Source organism: Hoplias malabaricus, chromosome 15, assembly GCF_029633855.1.
Source record: "Hoplias malabaricus isolate fHopMal1 chromosome 15, fHopMal1.hap1, whole genome shotgun sequence".
NCBI lineage: Eukaryota > Metazoa > Chordata > Actinopteri > Characiformes > Erythrinidae > Hoplias > Hoplias malabaricus.
In genome coordinates, this window is record NC_089814.1 from 35,930,061 (window position 1) to 35,954,801 (window position 24,741).

Genomic DNA, 24,741 nt, shown 5'->3' on the forward strand with positions numbered 1-24,741 from the left:
CAGTTTGTCCTCCACATGATGAAGTCATCAAACAGGCGACATAACGGCCATCACTAAAAAACAGTGTCAGCCAAAACGCAGATGGTACTGAAGAGTACAGAAGTTTCCGACAAATGCAGAAGCAATTGTGTGTTTCTGAAAATGGCCAGAGTTTTGAATTCCAGACGTAAACACCAAGGTTAACAGTGACAAGAAAAGGCATCCCCAGGTACAGAAAGACAATAATCCAGGTAATAATCTCCCAGGTAAACCCCACATTTTCACAGGGGCACTCGAAGTCATGCTCCACCAGCTTTTCTACAACAATAAGAGCAAGGTTCAGCAGCAGATAAATTGCAGCAGGGTGATTGTTAAAAAAATCGTTCAGTTTCCCCAGAGCCATTTCTAACGCATGAGGAAGACGTAGGAGAATGTGGGGGTGGTGTAGTTCAGCAGAGTTGAGGTATAAACAAATTTCACAAAAGATCACACACAAGCCGGATCTTTATTTTGATTGGCTGTTTCAATATATATATATATATATATATATATATATATATATATATATATATTTTTTTTTTTTTGCAAAGTCCAAAAAGCTGGAGAGAGTGGGCGGTACAGCTCCAAGTGAGCGCGGATGAACATTTTAAGCATGACTCAAGCACGTCGCTGCCTTTGAGATATGTAGACAGGCTAAGGCTCTGGAGATGACCCAGAGGCTAAAGAACCCTTTTTATTTGTTTTTGAAAACAGGGCTGATATGGAGCTGTTTCTAAAAGCTTGTGTTGATGAGCAGGGTCTCAGGGTCAATGTGATGTTTGTGGTTAAGCCATGCCCCTCACCCCAGAATTTTTAAGGCATGGAAACTGGACTGTAGGGCCCTCACCTCAATTCTTAAGGCACAGATACTAGACTGTGGGGCACCTTATACACCACAGTTCAGACAGTGTGTATAGTTTGATACCTTTAGAAACCTAGTCTGTCTGGTTCACTGTGATGTCCTGCTTTGCGTAAAATGCCCAAAATAGGGACCCTAGTTGTTTTCTTTCTTCTTACAAATTTCTATAACTAATGCAGCTCTGTTGCTCTGTTTGAGCAGTGTTTGGAAGTGTAAGAGAATGTCAGTGAGTTCTTTGGGATATTGTTAGGTTATTGTGTATTTTGTCGTACAGCTGTACACCTGGTGACCCTGTAATAACTGTTTTGTTTTCAGCGTTAATATTGTACCTTGTAAACATTAAGTACATTATATGGAGCATTATGTGATTCACAGACTTGTTTGTGTTTGGATTAATATGTGAAATCCTTGCAATAAATAAAGAGAATAACAATTTAACTGAGAGCACACTGAGAATGATAATGTTTGCTTACATAGAGGCTACTACTCACTTCCTAACAAGAGACATGACAGTAAATATGGGTTCATCAGCACGGCTCAGTGCTGGGGTGCTATATAATCTTCGCCTGGCATTAGGTTCATGTTTCTCTACTCCAGAGAATCCAGTTCTATTGTCAGTAATTCTCTACAGGGATCAGAGAGGCAGTGTGTGCACATCTGTGTTAGTAATGGGTGCAACTTAATGTAGAATGCATTCATTACAACTTTGTCCTCAAATATTTGTACATGTGGTGTGAAACTGTACAATAAATGAACTATAATAAAATAAATTGATAGCCCTTTGGGCGGCAGTGTTGCAGTCACACAGCTCCAGGGACCTGTAGGTTGTGGGTTTGAGCCACACTCCATGTGATGGTCTGTGAGGAGTTGGTAGGTGGATTGGCGACTCCGTGTGAGTGAACGTGTGTGTGTGTGTGTGTGTTCCCTCCAGGGTGTGTTCCTGCCTTGCACCCAGTGATTCCGGTTAGGCTCCATATGTTTGCAGTTCACTCCATAATCAGATTACCAAAAGTATATGATTAAAATATCAGAAGTGCTATGTATTTCATTTTCACTGAAACCTACTATTTTAAACTATAACTAGTAGAAGGTATCTTGTTCTGTTGGAGAGAAACTATGCCCTTTTTTCAAATCACAAAGGCTGTTTTTCCTACATTCACCTTCCCACAAAACATAAATTTGTGTCAATAAACAAAAAAGTGACATAAATTTGAAAAAACTTGACGTGACTTGAATATCTACATATGCTGAAATAAGCCTGCTCCACACTACAGTATACTTGACCCGAGTTTGAGTCTTATTTTCTCCTCCCAAAAAGTCTCCTAATTGTAGGGAGATGATTAAAGATGATCCTGTAGTGTGTGAAGTCCATTCTTTACTCTTCCTCTCCTCCCAGAGCAGTCGGGGCTCTGAGTGTGAATTGTGAATATGAAACATGTTCAGTATTTACAACACAGAGTCTTGTAGTGTGGGTGGACTTGACTCTTAGATGTGAAACGCCATGTTAACATCAGGCCTGAAAATTGTAAACCAATCAGAGCTGAGCCGTGTGTGTTTACATCATGATTCTGATCTTGATTCTGCCGAGGGTGCGTTAGTGTACAGGTGCCCTGGCAATGTGATGAAATATTGAATACTTCAATGTGACTCTGTTACAAACACCTTCATTTCAAAGTGCTGCCTTGTGAGGAAGCCGAGTGTGTGAGGAACTCATGCCTTCTCTAGTGACGTAGCATTTGACAAAAAACTCCGACGAGGTTTTGAGGAGTGAACCTGTGTGTTGGTGTGTGTTATCTGAAAGTGTGTGGTGTGGAGGAAGAACTAACAACTGAACACGTACAGTGTCTGGTGAAGATCTATCCAAGGTCTTTTGGATCCTTTGGATCTATGAAGCTTAAATATTAAAAAGTATTGGTATCAATATCGGGCGGCACGCTGGCGCAGCAGGTAGGGGGCCTGGAGTTACTGTCTGTGAGGAGTTGGTGTGTTCTCCCCATGTCCGCGTGGGCTTCCTCCGGGTGCTCCGGTTTCCTCCCACAGTCCAAAAACATACATTGGTAGGTGGATTGGCAACTCAAAAGTGTCTGTAAGTGTGATTGTGTGTGTGTGTGTGTTGCCCTGTGAAGGACTGGCGCCCCCTCCAGGGTGTATTCCCGCCTTGCGCCCAATGATTCCAGGTAGGCTCTGGACCCTGAACGGGATAAGCGTTACAGATAATGACTGAATGAATGGTATCAGTATCGATATCGGCGATACTAACCCTATATTTTCTTGGTTTCGGATGCCGTCTACCTCAGGAGATTTTGTTTTAAGTTGTGTTGAGTGTAATTTTTTACACTCAGAGTTGCACTGAAAGGAAGAAAATTTCTTATTTTTATTGTTTTTCCTAAGAACAATTCTATTTGGAAAAAGAAACAAAAAGAAAGAACTAGAAAAGTTGCCTAGTGAGGGGAGAATTTTTATTTTAATTTTATATTGTGGTTTCTACTTTTCTACCTCAAATATGATTTATTTTCCTAATGTTAAGGCAAACTTTGTTTTGTTACTGTTCCATTGTTTCGAAACAAAAATGTTGATTGTTACAATAAAGTATTTTGTTGTCACGTACAATGTCTGGCGAAATTCTATCCTGAACTGACTCCCTTAGAGCTGCGATCTGATTTTACAGCAGATCAGAGACCAGCAGGATCTTTATTTTGATTGGCTGTTTCTCAGAAATCTGCTGATCCTTTGTGAATCACTTTGCTTGATTTATTTTCTTTTTTACTGAAAGAACAATTATTTATAGAAAGGATAAAGGCATTATTAAACAATCGTCTACTTGTTGACTGTGTGACTTTTTGAGCACAGTTATTGGACATTTTGAAACAAGAGAAAGGAATATGTAAATATGGTGTATGAGAAAATCCAAAATTCCCAGGGTCTGCACTAACCTTGCTACCTGACGCTCCTTTTCAGATAAAACAAGTCTTGTTCTAACAAGTCCTGAAATATTGACAACACACACCCTCGTAGTGTTTACGCCCTGAAAACTGACATCTGGGATCCTCTCCACAACACAGTTTAACCAGATAACTTAAGCCCAAAATCAAGTCTGTCTGATATGTACAGAGCTGAGGGAGATTCCTAAAGGACAGTGCTGCACTTTGTGTCTAAGTGAACTGATTAACTGAGAAATCCTGCTTTGTTCAATACCCCCCAGATTTAATGTTGCAAATGGATAAAGTTTTAAAATAAACATATTATAAAGTACAGATATATACAGAAGCGATAATGTAGCTACAGAAAATGTGCAAGGAATTGGATATTGTGTGTCTGTGCAAAGAATTGGTGAACAGTTCCCTATGAATTGCAGACTGCTAAAACCTGTGCTTTTCAGACATGTCGGACACTCTCTCCAGCCTTTCCCTCCACAGCTCCTCTGTGAAATCAAATTTGGTATTTAGCGACATTCAAAACGCCCCAAATCTACTCCAGTTTAGTCCAGAACTCTGAAACCCTGTGAAAAATTTACTTTCACTCTTTAAACTCTCAGAAAAACTCTCACTCTTCTCAAACTGCATGTGCTGTTGACTTTCTTTAAATATTAAATGAGACCCCCTTTCCCAAAAATGTGGGATGCTGTGCAAAAACAGTGATGTGTAAATCACAGCAGAAAGCAGTGATGTGTATTCAAACCCAGTATTTAAAAGCAAAACTACATTTCAAATGTTGAAACATGTTGATGCAGGCAACACTCCAAAAATATTGGACAGAGACGCGTTTACCACTTTTTCACCGTCTTTCAACCATCAGAGATGAACTTAGGCCCAGAAAAGTTTGGTGTTCTCCTATGTAAGATTTTCAAGTTATATTTCATGATGCAGCAGCAGACCGAATTCTGTAACACTGGTTTTCCCAAGTCCTCCTGAGCTAATGTTGCTGTATTTATCACAGTAGCTTGACTGTTTCCCATGCAGAGCCATCTGGGGGCTAGAAGGTCATACACATTCAGTGGTGTCCAAACTGAGATTTTCTGAATCATGCACAGTGTTATAGATGGTAAATGGTGAAAGACCTAAATCATACTCAAAAATAGTTTTTGAACAAGGTGTAATTTATTTGTAATTTATGGAATGTTTGACAGTGATTTTGTACTTGTAGTGTGGACTTAACTCTCAGATGTGAAACGTCACGTTAACATCAGGCCTGAAAACTGTAAACCAATCAGAGCTGAGCCGTGTGTGTTTACATCATGATTCTGATCTTGATTCTGGCGAGGGTGCGTTAGTGTACAGGTGCGTGGCAATGTGATGAAATATTGAATACTTGAATGTGACTCTGTCACAAACACCTTCATTTCAAAGTGCTGTCTTGTGAGGGAGCAAGAGAGCAAGATACATTCTGCTTTCTGTTTTAGATACAGCCCGAGTGTGTGAGGAACTCCTGCCTGCTCTAGTGACATAGCATTTGACAAAAAACTCCGGCGATGTTTTGAGGAGTGAACCTGTGTGTTGGTGTGTGTTATCTGAAAGTGTGTGGTGTGGAGGACTTTAAGAACTAACAACGGTCAAACACAGAAACATCTGTGAAATATGTGTCATGTTCTCAACATCGGTTATGATGAAAAGTCTTGTAGTGTGGGCCAGGCATCAACAGATCAACAGTCACCCATGGGTGAGTTCAGATCTGAAGCCAGAGTGGGGCAGGATGTTCTCCGCTCTCTAGAGGTGGGCGGATCCAAATATCAATAATATCGATACCAACTCTGGTACTGATATTGAACAATACTCGTGTAAAAAGATCGATACTCAAACTTTTTTTGCACTGACTGCTGCGCACACGGATTCATCAAAGTCTACTCTCTGTTGTCTTTTGTTGTTGCACCATCAGGTGGCTCAGCGGCTCCAGCCAATCAGGCCTTCAGGTAGAGACTCAGCCTGGCCCGCCCACTCAGCGCTCTCCTCGAGTCGACACGTCACAAATGTGAACATGATACTGTTCTTAAATAAAAACCTCTAATCCTTTGTTCTCAATGGGGGAGGGCCCCTTAACGTAGTCTTTCTTTATTTATACTTTCTTTATTTAATTTTCACTTTTTTTAAGCCAGAAGTGCACTGAAGGGAAGAAATTCCTTATTCTTTGCATTAGTTTATTATATTGTTTGACTTGAAAAACGGAATAAGTTTGAAACTGTTTACAGTGTTTTTGTAGTGTGTTTATTTTGTTGTATTGTGGTTTGTCTGCTGTCTACCTCAGGAGATTTTGTTTTAAGTTGTGTTGAGTGATATTTTCTACACTCAGAATTGCACTGAAAGGAAGAAAATTTCTTATTTTTATTGTTTTTCCTAAGAACAATTCTATTTGGAAAAAGAAAGAACTAGAAAAGTTGTCTAGTGAGGGGAGAATTTTTATTTTAATTTTATATTGTGGTTTCTACTTTTCTACCTCAAATACGATTTATTTTCCTAATGTCAAGGCAAACTTTGTTTTGTTACTGTTCCATTGTTTCGAAACAAAAATGTTGATTGTTACAATAAAGTATTTTGTTGTCACGTACAATGTCTGGCGAAATTCTGACTCCCTTAGAGCTGCGATCTAATTTTACAGCAGATCAGAGACCAGCAGGATCTTTATTTTGATTGGCTGTTTCTCAGAAATCTGCTGATCCTTTGTGAATCACTTTGTTCTTTCAGTAAAAAAGAAAATAAATCAAGCAATTATTTATAGAAAGCATAAAGGCATTATTAAACAATCGTCTACTTGTTGACTGTGTGACTTTTTGAGCACAGTTATTGGACATTTTGAAACAAGAGAAAGGAATATGTAAATATGGTGTATGAGAAAATCCAAAATTCCCAGGGTCTGCACTAACCTTGCTACCTGACGCTCCTTTTCAGATAAAACAAGTCTTGTTCTAACAAGTCCTGAAATATTGACAACACACACCCTCGTAGTGTTTACGCCCTGAAAACTGACATCTGGGATCCTTTCCACAACACAGTTTAACCAGATAACTTAAGCCCAAAATCAAGTCTGTCTGATATGTACAGAGCTGAGGGAGATTCCTAAAGGACAGTGCTGCACTTTGTGTCTAAGTGAACTGATTAACTGAGAAATCCTGCTTTGTTCAATACCCCCCAGATTTAATGTTGCAAATGGATAAAGTTTTAAAAAAAACATATTGTAAAGTACAGATATATACAGAAGCGATAATGTAGCTACAGAAAATGTGCAAGGAATTGGATATTGTGTGTCTGTGCAAAGAATTGGTGAACAGTTCCCTATGAATTGCAAACTGCTAAAACCTGTGCTTTTCAGACATGTCGGACACTCTCTCCAGCCTTTCCCTCCACAGCTCCTCTGTGAAATCAAATTTGGTATTTAGCGACATTCAAAACGCCCCAAATCTACTCCAGTTTAGTCCAGAACTCTGAAACCCTGTGAAAAATTTACTTTCACTCTTTAAACTCTCAGAAAAACTCTCACTCTTCTTAAACTGCATGTGCTGTTGACTTTCTTTAAATATTAAATAAGACCCCCTTTCCCAAAAATGTGGGATGCTGTGCAAAAACAGTGATGTGTAAATCACAGCAGAAAGCAGTGATGTGTATTCAAACCCAGTATTTAAAAGCAAAACTACATTTCAAATGTTGAAACATGTTGATGCAGGCAACACTTCAAAAATATTGGACAGAGACGCGTTTACCACTTTTTCACCGTCTTTCAACCATCAGAGATGAACTTAGGCCCAGAAAAGTTTGGTGTTCTCCTATGTAAGATTTTCAAGTTATATTTCATGATGCAGCAGCAGACCGAATTCTGTAACACTGGTTTTCCCAAGTCCTCCTGAGCTAATGTTGCTGTATTTATCACAGTAGCTTGACTGTTTCCCATGCAGAGCCATCTGGGGGCTAGAAGGTCATACACATTCAGTGGTGTCCAAACTGAGATTTTCTGAATCATGCACAGTGTTATAGATGGTAAATGGTGAAAGACCTAAATCATATTCAAAAATAGTTTTTGAACAAGGTGTAATTTATTTGTAATTTATGGAATGTTTGACAGTGATTTTGTACTTGTAGTGTGGACTTAACTCTCAGATGTGAAACGTCACGTTAACATCAGGCCTGAAAACTGTAAACCAATCAGAGCTGAGCCGTGTGTGTTTACATCATGATTCTGATCTTGATTCTGGCAAGGGTGCGTTAGTGTACAGGTGCCCTGGCAATGTGATGAAATATTGAATACTTGAATGTGACTCTGTCACAAACACCTTCATTTCAAAGTGCTGCCTTGTGAGGGAGCAATAGAGCAAGATACATTCTGCTTTCTGTTTTAGACACAGTCCGAGTGTGTGAGGAACTCCTGCCTGCTCTAGTGACGTAGCATTTGACAAAAAACTCCGGCGAGGTTTTGAGGAGTGAACCTGTGTGTTGGTGTGTGTTATCTGAAAGTGTGTGGTGTGGAGGACTTTAAGAACTAACAACGGTCAAACACAGAAACATCTGTGAAAAATGTGTCATGTTCTCAACATTGGTTATGATGAAAAATCTTGTAGTGTGGGCCAGGCATCAACAGATCAACAGTCACCCATGGGTGAGTTCAGATCTGAAGCCAGAGTGGGGCAGGATGTTCTCTTCTCTCTAGAGGTGGGCGGATCCAAATATCTATAATATCGATACCAACTCTGGTACTGATATTGAACAATACTTGTGTAAAAAGATCGATACTCAAACTTTTTTTGCACTGACTGCTGCGCACATGGATTCATCAAAGTCTACTCTCTGTCGGTCGTGTTTTGTTGTTGCACCATCACGTGGCTCAGCGACTCCAGCTAATCAGGCCTTCAGGTAGAGGCTCAGCCTGGCCCGCCCACTCAGCACTCTCCTCGAGTCGACACGTCACAAATGTGAAAATGATACTGTTCTTAAATAAAAATCTCTAATCCTTTGTTCTCAATGGGGCAGGGCCCCTTAACGTAGTCTTTCTTTATTTATACTTTCTTTATTTAATTTTCACTTATTGTTTTTTTTAAGCCAGAAGTGCACTGAAGGGAAGAAATTCCTTATTCTTTGCATTATTTTATTATATTGTTTGACTTGAAAAACAGAATAAGTTTGAAACTGTTTACAGTGTTTTTGTAGTGTGTTTATTTTGTTGTATTGTGGTTTGTCTGCTGTCTACCTCAGGAGATTTTGTTTTAAGTTGTGTTGAGTGTAATTTTTTACACTCAGAGTTGCACTGAAAGGAAGAAAATTTCTTATTTTTATTGTTTTTCCTAAGAACAATTCTATTTGGAAAAAGAAACAAAAAGAAAGAAATAGAAAAGTTGCCTAGTGAGGGGAGAATTTTTATTTTAATTTTATATTGTGGTTTCTACTTTTCTACCTCAAATACGATTTATTTTCCTAATGTTAAGGCAAACTTTGTTTTGTTACTGTTCCATTGTTTCGAAACAAAAATGTTGATTGTTACAATAAAGTATTTTGTTGTCACGTACAATGTCTGGCGAAATTCTATCCTGAACTGACTCCCTTAGAGCTGCGATCTAATTTTACAGCAGATCAGAGACCAGCAGGATCTTTATTTTGATTGGCTGTTTCTCAGAAATCTGCTGATCCTTTGTGAATCACTTTGCTTGATTTATTTTCTTTTTTACTGAAAGAACAATTATTTATAGAAAGCATAAAGGCATTATTAAACAATCGTCTACTTGTTGACTGTGTGACTTTTTGAGCACAGTTATTGGACATTTTGAAACAAGAGAAAGGAATATGTAAATATGGTGTATGAGAAAATCCAAAATTCCCAGGATCTGCACTAACCTTGCTACCTGACGCTCCTTTTCAGATAAAACAAGTCTTGTTCTAACAAGTCCTGAAATATTGACAACACACACCCTCGTAGTGTTTACGCCCTGAAAACTGACATCTGAGATCCTCTCCACAACACAGTTTAACCAGATAACTTAAGCCCAAAATCAAGTCTGTCTGATATGTACAGAGCTGAGGGAGATTCCTAAAGGACAGTGCTGCACTTTGTGTCTAAGTGAACTGATTAACTGAGAAATCCTGCTTTGTTCAATACCCCCCAGATTTAATGTTGCAAATGGATAAAGTTTTAAAATAAACATATTGTAAAGTACAGATATATACAGAAGCGATAATGTAGCTACAGAAAATGTGCAAGGAATTGGATATTGTGTGTCTGTGCAAAGAATTGGTGAACAGTTCCCTATGAATTGCAAACTGCTAAAACCTGTGCTTTTCAGACATGTCGGACACTCTCTCCAGCCTTTCCCTCCACAGCTCCTCTGTGAAATCAAATTTGGTATTTAGCGACATTCAAAACGCCCCAAATCTACTCCAGTTTAGTCCAGAACTCTGAAACCCTGTGAAAAATTTACTTTCACTCTTTAAACTCTCAGAAAAACTCTCACTGTTCTCAAACTGCATGTGCTGTTGACTTTCTTTAAATATTTAATAAGACCCCCTTTCCCAAAAATGTGGGATGCTGTGCAAAAACAGTGATGTGTAAATCACAGCAGAAAGCAGTGATGTGTATTCAAACCCAGTATTTAAAAGCAAAACTACATTTCAAATGTTGAAACATGTTGATGCAGGCAACACTCCAAAAATATTGGACAGAGACGCTTTCACCACTTTTTCACCGTCTTTCAACCATCAGAGATGAACTTAGGCCCAGAAAAGTTTGGTGTTCTCCTATGTAAGATTTTCAAGTTATATTTCATGATGCAGCAGCAGACCGAATTCTGTAACACTGGTTTTCCCAAGTCCTCCTGAGCTAATGTTGCTGTATTTATCACAGTAGCTTGACTGTTTCCCATGCAGAGCCATCTGGGGGCTAGAATGTCACACACATTCAGTGGTGTCCAAACTGAGATTTTCTGAATCATCCACAGTGTTATAGATGGTAAATGGTGAAAGACCTAAATCATATTCAAAAATAGTTTTTGAACAAGGTGTAATTTATTTGTAATTTATGGAATGTTTGACAGTGATTTTGTACTTGTAGTGTGGACTTAACTCTCAGATGTGAAACGTCACATTAACATCAGGCCTGAAAACAGTAAACCAATCAGAGCTGAGCCGTGTGTGTTTACATCATGATTCTGATCTTGATTCTGGCGAGGGTGCGTTAGTGTACAGGTGCCCTGGCAATGTGATGAAATATTCAATACTTGAATGTGACTCGAGTGTGTGAGGAATTCCTGCATGCTCTAGTGACGTAGCATTTGATAAAAAACTCCGGCGAGGTTTTGAGGAGTGAACCTGTGTGTTGGTGTGTGTTATCTGAAAGTGTGTGGTGTGGAGGACTTTAAGAACTAACAACGGTCAAACAGAAACATCTGTGAAAAATGTGTCATGTTCTCAACATTGGTTATGATGAAAAATCTTGTAGTGTGGGCCAGGCATCAACAGATCAGCAGTCACCCATGGGTGAGTTCAGATCTGAAGCCAGAGTAGAGCTGGATGTTCTCCTCTCTCTAGAGGTGGGCAGATCCAAATATCTATAATATCGATACCAACACTGGTACTGATATTGAACAATACTCGTGTAAAATGATCGATACTCAAACTTTTTTTCCATTGACTGCTGCGGACACGGTGTAACCAACCTCGTCACTAACTATTGTATACCTCCTCCTATCCTCTAGGGGGCAGGAGGGAGGTTAACATGTCTAGGGGTATAAATAGGGGAAGCCAGGTAAGAGTGAGAGAGAGTTGAACTACAGGCACATGCACTCTCTGCTTAGAAGACCTCTTTGTGAGAAACCTTGGGTTTCAGGCTCATTGTGAGTATGTATTACTTATGCCACAATGCTAATATAATGCTAATGCTAGTGCTAGGCTAAGGCTGTTTTTTATACTAGTATGCTAATGCTAACAGGTTAAGAACATGGTAGTTGGGAAATTCATTTTCACCCTTTTATACAGAAGGAGGTTCTTAATGTGCGGATGGCTGGGATTTGAGAAACTGCTTGGAGGTTTTGCCATACTCAAGTTCCTTCAAGTCTATATCTTCCACCTGCTGCTCATCCTTTCTGGACTGCATTACAACTGGTGGGACTAATTATCTTCTTTTCCATTAAGGATCTACCACTAAGCCCATGCTCCTATAGGATAAAATAAAAAAGGAAAAAGGAAGGACAAAGACATAGGACTGTGTTTTGAGGGGTTATTTGTGGGTTTTTTCTTTTGGTTTGTTTGATTGATTGGTTGGTTTTGTATAGGTTTTGGTTTTTGTTGTATGTTGATGCTATATGTTTTTTTTTTTGCTTATTATTAATGTTGTTAATGAGTATAATAATTAGTAAATGCTATAATAGATAAAAGGTCTCATTTCAGCTACCTTGTCTTCATTTAACACTGTAGCATTTATGCTGTCCCATGTGGTATCCCCCTCATATTTTTTGTAGCAAACATTCTAACAATATCGTTTAGGGTAATTGTTACATAGTGGCGCCCGAACAGGGACCTTCGTGATTCTAGCTGTTCTTGCTATCTGTGTTCATAACTGTGCCTTGTGTTACAACTGTCCAACTGAGATGGAGGTTGGAGCCTCACCCCCACTAGATTTCACGGCTGGACCATTTGTTACACGTCGGGATGCAGTCAGTGAGATCATTGATACCTTGAGTCACCTGTACAGTGCATCTGAGGAGGAGGAAGATGATAGGAGTTCGGTTGGCCAAGAAGAAGCACCTGACTGGCCCGTACCCCCTCCACCGCCAGAGGACAGCCTAGCAGACCAACTTCGGATCATCGAGGAGAGGATTTGCTCCCTAGAAACTAAACTGCAAGAGCAACAAAGTTGCTTAGGTGATGCCAGGGCATTTAAAGAGGCACTGATGACTGTAAAAGAGGAGCTGGAACAGAATGACAGAATAATTGAAGAATGACTCACCCCATGAGAGTATCAGACACTTTGCTTTCCAGTACCGAGCTCTATGCTTAAAATGGAGAGAGGACATGACTAAGAGGGACCTACTCCAGGCTATTCTGAGGAACTGTAACCCTAGGCTTGCAAGCCTACTGAGAGGGACGGTCAAGACGGTGGATGATCTCGTGAGAATTGGAACACTGGTGGAGAGGGACCTGTCTGCTGCAAAGAGTTACTGGAATCAGGTCCAGCAGGACACTGCAGGGAGTAGACTTCAGGCTTCTAAGACCAGCCGAAAAGGCTTAGCTCAGGACCCTGCTCACATGAGTGTATTCCAACCTGCTCCACCTCCCATTGGGATGCTGACACTACCACTCTTCATCAAAGGTCGAGAGTTCTCCGCCGTAGTGGACACTGGCAGCACATATTCTATGATGCAAGAGTCCCAGTGGAAAGTACTGAAAGAGAAGAAGGAGGTGTGGAGGCCTTGTGCGGGGAAAAATTTCCTCCTTGCTGATGGTCAGGCCAGAGCTGCCAAAGGTCTAGTAGAATTAGATTGTCAGTTGCATACCCACTGCAAGCACCACCCATTTTACATTATGGGTTATGGGGATTTGGCATTTCCACTTATTGCTGGCTTAGATTTTCTCCACTCATTCGGCCTCAACATCAATTTTCAAGACACCATGTATTGCTTGCCAGGGGGTTTCCCAACCAGATTCTACAGGGCGGACATGGACAGCAAGATGTCACCACCACGTATAGCCAGCGTGCACCTCTACATCGCTGAGCCCATTAAAGAAGCCCCTGATGCCGAGTTACAACGGCAAGTAGAAAGTCTAGTAGCGAAGGTTGACGTTTCCGATGATCTCAAGCAACAACTAGCAAAACTGTTACACCAATGGCCATCAGTATGATCCACCAAACTAGGGCGAACATCAGAAGTTCTTCACCGTATCACCACCACTGATGAACTCCCTGTCCGCCAAAGGCCTTACAGAGTTTTGATGGAGAAACAACAGATAATCAAAGGGGAAATAAAAGATAAGAAAAGGCATAATCCGACCATCCACTTCCCCGTGGGCTGCTCCAGTGGTCCTTGTGCCTAAGAAGGATGGAGGCACGAGATTCTGTGTGGACTACCGGCGACTGAACATCAAAGCCCACCTTGATGGCTATCCGATGCCTCAGGTACTGGAGATTTTGGAGTCCCTTCATGGAGCAACCATTTTCAGCACCCTTGACCTTAAGAGTGGGTACTGGCAGGTCAACCTGGAGAGGGACAGTATCCAGAAATCTGTGTTTGTCACATGCGAAGGGTTGTATTAATTCTTGGTTCTTCCCTTTGGCCTCAAAAATGCTGCAGCAACATTTCAACGCCTGATGGAGATTGTTCTAAGAGACCTGAAGGGGAAAACGTGTTTTGTCTACATAGACGATATTGTAGTCTATTCCTCTTCGGCCCAGCAACATTTTCACCATCTCCGAGAAGTGTTGGAGCGTCTCCATCAAGCGGGACTGACATTAAACCTGAAGAAGTGCAACCTCTTGCAAACCTCCCTCACTTTTCTTGGTCATGTGGTCTCTAAGGAGGGCATAAGTACAGAACCCAGCAAGGTGGAGGCAGTGAAGGATTTTCCCCAACCTCAATCTGTCAAAAAGGTGCAGAGGTTTTTGGGGATGGCAGGGTGGTACCACCGGTTCATTCCATGTTTCGCTGAAAGAGCGGCTGCCCTCAATGCCCTGAAGAAGAAGAATTCTACCTGGATATGGACGGAAGAATGCTCAAGAGCTTTTGAGGACATCAAGCAAGCCTTGATCACTGCCCCAGTCCTGATCTCCCCAGGCTTCAGTAAACCATTCCAAATTCAGACGGATGCAAGTGAGGAGGGACTTGGTGCTGTACTCTGTCAAGACATAGATGAGCAAGAGCATGTCATTGCTTATGCCTCAAGACTCCTGCGAGGGGCTGAAAAACATTACTCCACTGCAGAGAAGGAATGCCTGGCAGTGGTGTGGGCCGTTGAAAAATGGACGGTGTACCTAGAGGGACGACACTTCCAAGTGATCACCGACCATGCCGCACTCACTTGGGTTTTTAACCACCCTAAACCATCATCAAGATTGACCCGGTGGGCCATACGTCTGCAAGGTTTTGACTTTACTGTCCGCTACCGAAAAGGAAGGTGCAACATGGTACCAGATACCCTCTCTCAAATCAAATCAAATCAAATTTATTTATATAGCGCTTTTCACAACTGATGTTGTCACAAAGCAGCTTCACAGAATTCCTGTAAGACAAAGATTTGACATGAAATGTAAAGACAAGTGTAAAACCCTCAAGTGAGCAAGCCAGGGGCGACAGTGGCAAGGAAAAACTCCCCCAGCTGAGGAAGAAACCTTGGGAGGAACCAAGGCTCACAAGGGGTGACCCATCCTCCTCTGGTCAATCTACTGGTGATAATAGTTAGTAGTCCATGAGAACTTCAGTGTAGGGACAGCTTCAAGGCACTTGGTGGTTGCTGGAGCGTGGGCAGCTGGTCTGAAGCGTGGAGGAGGGTCTCGACAGTCATCCATCAGTGTCCAGACAGACAGGTGGGCAGTCGTTTACTCGGAAAGATGTAAAGGGATGGAATTAGTTTTGAACTGTTTTGTGTTTGTGAAGTAGAAAATATGAAAATTTCCAGAGTGTGGCTAATGACTCCGGCAGATCTGACTATGACAGCTTTAACTAAAAGGAGAGAACCAGAAGGACACACAGACACGGGAGCATCTTGAAACACTGGCATCCCTCCGCTCCACCGTCAACAAACCTGAGTGATCGCGAGAAGCGGCGGGACGACAGCACCAGCGTCTCAGTTTACTATAATTCCCTGTGTCCATGGACCCCCCGGATCTGCCGCCTTTATCTATGGGGGAGCATTAGCTACCAAAAGATAAACTAAACAAATGTGTTTTTAGCCTAGATTTGAAGATTGCGACTGTGTCTGAGTCCCGAACATTTTCTGGAAGATCATTCCAGAGTCTGGGGGCTTTATAAGAAAAGGCTCTTCCCCCAGCTGAGGCCTTCTGAATTCTGGGAACAATTAAAAATCCAGTATTCTGTGATCTGAGTGAACGTGGAGGCTCATAATAGGAAATTGTATCTTGAAGATATTCAGGAGCAAGCCCATGTAGAGCTTTATATGTTAATAACAAAATTTTGTAGTCAATGCGGAATTTAACAGGCAGCCAATGAAGTGATGATAGAACTGGGCTGATATGTTCAAATTTTCTAGTTTTAGTGAGGACCCTAGCTGCAGCATTTTGAACTAGTTGAAGTTTTCTTAAATTGCTGCTGGTGCATCCTGACAGTAGTGTGTTACAGTAGTCAAGCCTTGAAGTAATAAAGGCATGTACTAATGTTTCTGCGTCCTGAGGAGATGAGGCATTTCTAATCTTAGCAATATTGTGAAAATGTAAAAAAGCTGTCCTAGTGATACTGCCTATGTGTTGATCAAATGATAAATCCGGGTCAATTATGACACCAAGATTTTTTGCTGCTGAACCAGGTTTAATTGGAGAGTCAGCGAGATTTAAAATTAAATCTGATAATTTATTTCTTGCCACTTTTGGACCCAAAAGCAGGACCTCTGTTTTGTTGCTGTTTAGAAGGAGGAAGTTACGCAACATCCAGCCTTTCACGTCTTTTACACAGTCCTCTATTTTCTTTAATCTGGGTTTGTCATCAGGCTTGGCTGAAATATACAATTGTGTGTCGTCTGCGTAACAGTGAAAGTTAATGTCATGGTTTCTTATAACTGTGCCTAGCGGTAACATGTATAATGTAAATAATAATGGTCCTAAAATAGAGCCTTGTGGAATTCCAAATCTTACTTTAGAAAAATTTGAATTTAGATTGTTTATTTTTACGAATTGATAACGTTCCGTTAAGTAAGATTTGAACCATAATAGGGCTGTCCCTGTGATTCCAACCATGTTTTCTAACCTTTCTATGAGAATATTGTGGTCTATTGTATCGAAGGCTGCGCTTAGGTCAAGAAGCACCAACAGGGATACGTGGCCTTGATCAGAGGCAAGAAGAAGATCATTTGTTATCTTGACTAGAGCTGTCTCTGTACTATGATGTTGCCTGAATCCAGATTGGAATTTTTCATATATATGATTCTTATGTAGATATGAACTAAGTTGTTGGGCCACAGCTCTTTCTAAGATCTTAGACAGAAATGGCAAATTAGAAATAGGCCTGTAATTAGACAGTGTACTAGCATCAAGATTTGGTTTCTTGATCATAGGTTTAATAACTGCTAGTTTAAAAGCTTTGGGTACATAGCCCAGACTAAGCGATGAGTTTACTATAGTTAAAAGAGGATCAATAATAGCTGGTAGTACTTCTTTGAGCAACTTTGTGGGAATTGCATCAAGTGTGCAAGTTGTACAGTTTGCGGAGGTGATAATCTTCTCTAGTTCTAATTGTGGGAGTGGGTAAAAGGTTTCAAGTCTTCCTTTTACAGTTATATTATGTTTTATATCATTCACATCGGGTGGCAGCCAGGATGGATTTGATCCTGTGGCTTGAGTTTGTTGTCTAATATTCTCAATTTTATTATTAAAAAAGTCCATAAAATCTTTACTGGTGAGAGTTGATGGAATTAGTTGTTCAGAACCTGCTTGATTTTTTGTAATTCTAGAAAACACACTAAACAGTGCTCTCTGGTTATTTTTATTATGGGAGATCAGCGAGGCCAGATATGCTGAGCGAGCTTTAGTGAGGGCATTTCTATACTCTATAAGGCTGTCCTTCCAGGCAGAATGGAACACTTCAAGCTTGGTTGATCGCCATTTCCGCTCTAGTTTTCGTAATGTTTGTTTTAAAGTACGGGTCTTATCGTTATACCATGGTGCGAGCTTTTTCTGTCTTATACTTTTATGTTTAAGTGGTGCTACCTTTTCTAAAGTAGATCGACAGGTATTTTCTAGGTAATCAGTTAGTACATCTAGGTCCATTGGGTCTGATGGAGTTGGAACTGGGGTCGATAGTTCTGGTAGGTTTTCTATAAATTGTAGGGCGGTAGATGGTTTTATTATACGCCTTGTAGAATAGCGAGGGTTCTTACATATATTATGGCTAAAACGTAGCTCATATGAAATTAAGTAATGATCGGAGATTGCTGAGGATTGTGGTAGGATATTAATTTTGTCAATGTTAAGACCTAGTGTCAGAACTAAGTCTAAAGTGTGGCTGCAGTAGTGTGTAGGCCCTGTTACATTTTGAGTAATACCAATAGAGTCTAAGATTGAGGTAAATGCCTTTTTTAGTGGGTCACTTTCCTTCTCAAAATGAATATTGAAATCTCCTACAATTATAACTTTATGATTGCACACCGCTAGGTTTGTAGCAAAATCGCTGAATTCTTTCAGAAATTCTAAGTAAGGCCCTGGTGGTCTGTAAATGTTGCATAATAAAAATGCGTCCTTTTTTGTGACCGGATTTGTAATAATAGTGGAGAGAACCTCAAAAGAAGAGAAGGTGTCACATTGTTTAAGACTAATTTCTAGGGTATTTTGGTAAATTACACATACTCCACCTCCTTTGCCTGATATTCTTGGGCTATGTGCATAATTATAGCCTAGGGGGGTGGCTTCATTTAGTGCTAAATATTCATTTGGTTTAACCCACGTTTCCGTGAGACAGAAAACATTGAATTTATGATCACTTATGATATCATTTACGATGAGTGCTTTTGAGTTTAATGATCTTATGCTGAGTAACCCAAATTTTAGTTCTGAGGTGTTGCTGCTAGGTGTTGTGTATGATTTAATATTGATTAGGTTGCTGAAACAGGCTGATTTTGTTTTTCTACTTTTACATTTAGTTCGGGGGAAAGACACAGTCTCAATACAGTTGAACCTGGGTGACGCCTCAAAACAGTTCGCAGACAGTCGGTTTAGCCTGTCTGTCTGCGGCCTGGTCCCGGCTCTGGATTGTCAGCAGCTATCTACACTACTCTGCTGACTAACTAAAAGACTATGTGCTATGCTGCAAGAAAGTAAGGCAGCACCCTCCCGCGTGGGGTGGATACCATCCCTACCTATAAGACCAGGCTTGCCCTCAAAACGTAACCAATTGTCTATAAAGCCCACTTGATTTTCGGAACACCACTTGGACATCCAGCAGTTTAACGCCCAAAGTCTGCTGTAAGCTTCGTCGCCACGCCGCATTGGTATGGAATATGGAATATCTCCTATTAGCTAACAGTCTAAGGTTGACACTAATATCCGGCGCTCTGGCTCCCGATAGACAGCTAACTGTTACTGCCGACGCCCCTAAAGGAGTAGCTAATTTCACGTGTCGAACAATAGAGTCTCCTATAACCAGAGCACTCTTAACAGGCTCCTCAGCGGGTGCTTCGCTGAGCAGGGCAAACCTGTTTGACACGCGAATCGGAGGAGCGTGGTGTCCCGGTGGGCTAGCTTTGGCCTCAGCGTTAGCATCAGCCTTAGCTTTCCGGCTATGACGCCGAGACGTCACCCATTCACCCCGCTGTGAGGGCTCTAACACCGGAGTCGTGGGGGTGCTAAATCTCCCTAAGGCACCCGGAGTTGCTAACACTGAATCTCGCTGTTTATCCCTCAACAATAAAAAGCTCCGGATGCGCATTTCTAACTGGTCCACTTTATCCACCAGAGAGCTAACTACAAACACAACCACTATCTTTATCGCTAGAGGTGGAAAAGGGGGTTAAACTAAACATGCCACACTCTGAGCAGACAAAACAGCCAGTAGTAGCCATGGAATTGCAGGTACTTACCGCTTTTAGTGAATTTTAGTAACTTACACCAAGAACGTTACTCCAGGGTCCGGTGGCAGTTTTAGTGCCTCTGTAATGAATATTCCTGCGGAGACAATCTAAAAGATAGATCTATGGATGGTTAGTAGGTTATAAAAACAGATATAAATATAGAAATAACAGTGGAAACGAGTAAACAGGAAAACCCGAGCGATCAAAACAGCTTCTTCTAAACGGGTACAGAAACAGCCAAATGGGTTGCCAGATCTCCAACAAACCAGACCTCACAAACCTCTTGCCATCTCTCGCATCCACACTGGTCAGGTGGAGGGGATGGTAGCCACTTACCAGGTAGCTGGAGCAGTGGTGGAAGACTTGCCAGTAGATTGGACAGACCTCACTAGGGAACAAGAAACAGATGATTCTCTCCAGCCACTACGAGACGAGGCAAAAAACCCACAGGGGAGGCAAAACCAGATCCGTTTTGTATTTAAGAATGGTGTTTTATTCAGGGAGGTGCCCAAGCAACATCAGGGTCAAACCTGGCAAGTGGTGGTCCCGAACAAGTTCAGGAGATCTTTTCTTCAATACGCCCATGACAACCCATTGGGTGGACATTTGGGGCAACTAAAGACACTTCTACGGCTATTAGAGGTAGCATATTGGCCTTCCATTCGGAAGGAGGTATGGGCCTATTGTCGTGGTTGCGAGATTTGCCAAAAGTACAAACCACGCATCTCCAAGCTTAGCAGATTGTTACAGTCCACTCCTGTCGTCGAGCCGGGATATATGTTGGGTGTAGATCTCATGGGCCCTCTACCAAAGAGCCTACGGCAGAATGAACACCTCTTGGTTGTGGTGGACTACTATAGCAAATGGGTTGGGTTGTTCCCTATCCGAGTTGCTAAGGCACCCCGAATTGCCCGAATCTTGAGTGATGACATCTTCACCCGGTGGGGTACACCTGCCTATCTGGTGTCCGATCGAGGAGCTCAATTCACCTCCCACCTGCTCCATACCACCTGTCAGCAATGGGGCGTAGTGCAGAAACTCACCACAGCCTATCACCCCCAAACCAACCTGACTGAGCGAGTCAATCGGACCCTCAAAACCATGCTCGCATCCTTCGAACGTGATAAGCACCGATGATAGGACCAGTGGCTCCCTGAGTTTCGGTTTGCTATTAATACTGCATGGCAGGAGAGCACCGGGTTCACTCCAGCTGAGGTGGCATTAGGGAGGAAGCTCAAGGGACCATTGGAAAGACTTTTGAGCCAGCCACCTGACCCTGAACAGGCTGCCTACAAAGTCATCCAAAGGCAACAAAAACTGTTTCAGCAAGTACGAGTGAACATGGAACGAGCTCAGAATAAACAGGCCAAATATTACAACCGTTGCCGTAAGAAAGAGGAGTTCAGTGAGGTTGATCTGGTCTGGGTGAGGTCCCATCCTTTATCTCGAGCCAGTTCTGGGTTTTCAGCCAAACTAGCGGAAAAGTGGAAAGGTCCAGCCAAAATCGTAAAACAACTCAATCCAGTAAACTACCATGTAACTTACCTTAATAATCCCTCAAGGGGTACTATGGTCAGGCTGGGTCGACTCTTGGGGGGAGGGGTATGTAACCAACCTGGTCACTAACTATGGTATACCTCCTCCTACCCTCTAGGGGGCAGGAGGGAGGTTAACATGTCTAAGGGTATAAATAGGGGAAGCCAGGTAAGAGTGAGAGAGAGTTGACCTACAGGCACATGTACTCTCTGCTTGGAAGACCTCCTTGTGAGAAACCTTGGGTTTCAGGCTCATTGTGAGTATGTATTACTTATGCCACAATGCTAATATAATGCTAATGCTAGTGCTAGGCTAAGGCTATTATTTATACTAGTATGCTAATGCTAACAGGTTAAGGACATGGTAGTTGGGAAATTCATTTTCACCCTTTTATACAGAAGGAGGTTCTTAATGTGTTAAAATAAACATATTATAAAGTACAGATATATACAGAAGCGATAATGTAGCTACAGAAAATGTGCAAGGAATTGGATATTGTGTGTCTGTGCAAAGAATTGGTGAACAGTTCCCTATGAATTGCAGACTGCTAAAACCTGTGCTTTTCAGACATGTCGGACACTCTCTCCAGCCTTTCTCTCCACAGCTCCTCCTTGAAATCAAATTTGGTATTTAGCGACATTCAAAACGCCCCAAATCTACTCCAGTTTAGTCCAGATCTCTGAAACCCTGTGAAAAATTTACTTTCACTCTTTAAACTCTCAGAAAAACTCTCACTGTTCTCAAACTGCATGTGCTGTTGACTTTCTTAAAATATTTAATAAGACCCCCTTTCCCAAAAATGGGGGATGCTGTGCAAAAACAGTGATGTGTAAATCACAGCAGAAAGCAGTGATGTGTATTCAAACCCAGTATTTAAAAGCAAAACTACATTTCAAATGTTGAAACATGTTGATGCAGGCAACACTCCAAAAATATTGGACAGAGACGCGTTTACCACTTTTTCACCGTCTTTCAACCATCAGAGATGAACTTAGGCCCAGAAAAGTTTGGTGTTCTCCTATGTAAGATTTTCAAGTTATATTTCATGATGCAGCAGCAGACTGAATTCTGTAACACTGGTTTTCCCAAGTCCTCCTGAGCTAATGTTGCTGTATTTATCACAGTAGCTTGACTGTTTCCCATGCAGAGCCATCTGGGGGCTAGAAGGTCACACACATTCAGTGGTGTCCAAACTGAGATTTTCTGAATCATGCACAGTGTTATAGATGGTAAATGGTGAAAGACCTAAATCATATTCAAAAATAGTTTTTGAACAAGCTGTAATTTATTTGTAATTTATGGAATGTTTCATAGTGATTTTGTACTTGTAGTGTGGACTTAACTCTCAGATGTGAATCGTCACGTTAACATCAGGCCTGAAAACTGTAAACCAATCAGAGCTGAGCCGTGTGTGTTTACATCATGATTCTGATCTTGATTCTGGCGAGGGTGCGTTAGTGTACAGGTGCCCTGGCAATGTGATGAAATATTGAATACTTGAATGTGACTCTGTCACAAACACCTTCATTTCAAAGTGCTGTCTTGCGAGGGAGCAAGAGAGCAAGATACATTCTGCTTTCTGTTTTAGACACAGTCCGAGTGTGTGAGGAACTCCTGCATGCTCTAGTGACGTAGCATTTGACAAACTCCAGCAAGGTTTTGAGGAGTGAACCTGTGTGTTGGTGTGTGTTATCTGAAAGTGTGTGGTGTGGAGGACTTTACAAGATTTTTCATCATAACCGATGTTGAGAACATGACACATTTTTCACAGATGTTTCTGTGTTTGACCGTTGTTAGTTCTTAGTGTGGGCCAGGCATCAACAGATCAGCAGTCACCCATGGGTGAGTTCAGATCTGAAGCCAGAGTGGGGCAGGATGTTCTCCTCTCTCTAGAGGTGGGCGGATCCAAATATCTATAATATCGATACCAACTCTGGTACTGATATTGACGATATTCGTGTAAAAAGATCAATACTCAAACTTATTTTGCACTGACTGCTGCGCACACGGATTCATCAAAGTCTACTCTCTGTTGTCTTTTGTTGTTGCACCATCACGTGGCTCAGCGGCTCCAGCCAATCAGGCCTTCAGGTAGAGGCTCAGCCTGGCCCGCGCACTCAGCGCTCTCCTCGAGTCGACGTCACAAATGTGAACATGATACTGTTCTTAAATAAAAACCTCTAATCCTTTGTTCTCAATGGGGCAGGGCCCCTTAACGTAGTCTTTCTTTATTTATACTTTCTTTATTTAATTTTCACTTATTGTTTTTTTTAAGCCAGAAGTGCACTGAAGGGAAGAAATTCCTTATTCGTTGCATTATTTTATTATATTGTTTGACTTGAAAAACAGAATAAGTTTGAAACTGTTTACAGTGTTTTTGTAGTGTGTTTATTTTGTTGTATTGTGGTTTGTCTGCTGTCTACCTCAGGAGATTTTGTTTTAAGTTGCGTTGAGTGTAATTTTTCACACTCAGAATTGCACTGAAAGGAAGAATTTCTTATTTTTATTGTTTTTCTGAAGAACAATTCTATTTGGAAAAAGAAATAAAAAGAAAGAACTAGAAAAGTTGTCTAGTGAGGGGAGAATTTTTATTTTATTTTTATATTGTGGTTTCTCCTTTTCTACCTCAAAAAAGATTATTTTCCTAATATTAAGGCAAACTTTGTTTTGTTACTGTTCCATTGTTTCAAAACAAAAATGTTGATTGTTACAATAAAGTATTTTGTTGTCACGTACAATGTCTGGTGAAGATAGGTCTTTTGGATCTATGAAGCTTAAATATTAAAAAGTATTGGTATCAATATCGATATCGGCGATACTGGCCCTGCATTTTCTTGGTATCGGATCGATATCAAAATTCCCGGTATCGCCCACTTCTACCTCTCTCTCAGAGATGAAGGCTCTGATGGGAACTGTTGTGGAGAGGGACTGTGCAGTTGTTTTGGGCCCCATTTTGTCTTTTTTTTTTTTTTAAGCATAGCAGATCATTGACAAAATAAATAAAATATCAATAAATAAATATTCCTAGCTTTAGTTTTAGTTTTAAAGTCATGGATCTAAACTGGTCAGAATGCAGAAATTGTGTTTAGTTAAAACTCACCTTAGAAATGTAAAAGGCTTTATTTACACATTCCTGTTCAGCATTCAGACTTTTCTTTTGGTCACACCATTCCACACACACACACACACACACACACACAGAAAATAAATAAAATATTAAAAAATAAGAGAAAGAGGGAAGAAGAACGAAGAGCTGAGGTAAAAAATTGGCGGTTATGAGTTCCAGAGCTTGGGTGCCATAACACTGAATAACCCCCCGCACACACACACGCACACACAACCTTGTATGCTGTAGGCGTACATATGCACTTATCATTTACTGTTTTATTGAAAGGTGGACCCTGATAAACGACCGTACCAGGGCTGCACAAAGTATTCGCTCTGTAACTCCATAGATTATGCAAATGAGGCAGCTAAACCGTTAATAAAATGGTGGATGTTCAAGAAGATTAATAATGCAACTCTGTATTTAATCATGCTACATCAGGGCTTCGATTGTCTTTTAAAAGCGTATCGAAATCCTGCCTTTGTGCCGATATAATCGTGATGCGATTTTCCATAAATATCGTGCAGCCCAGA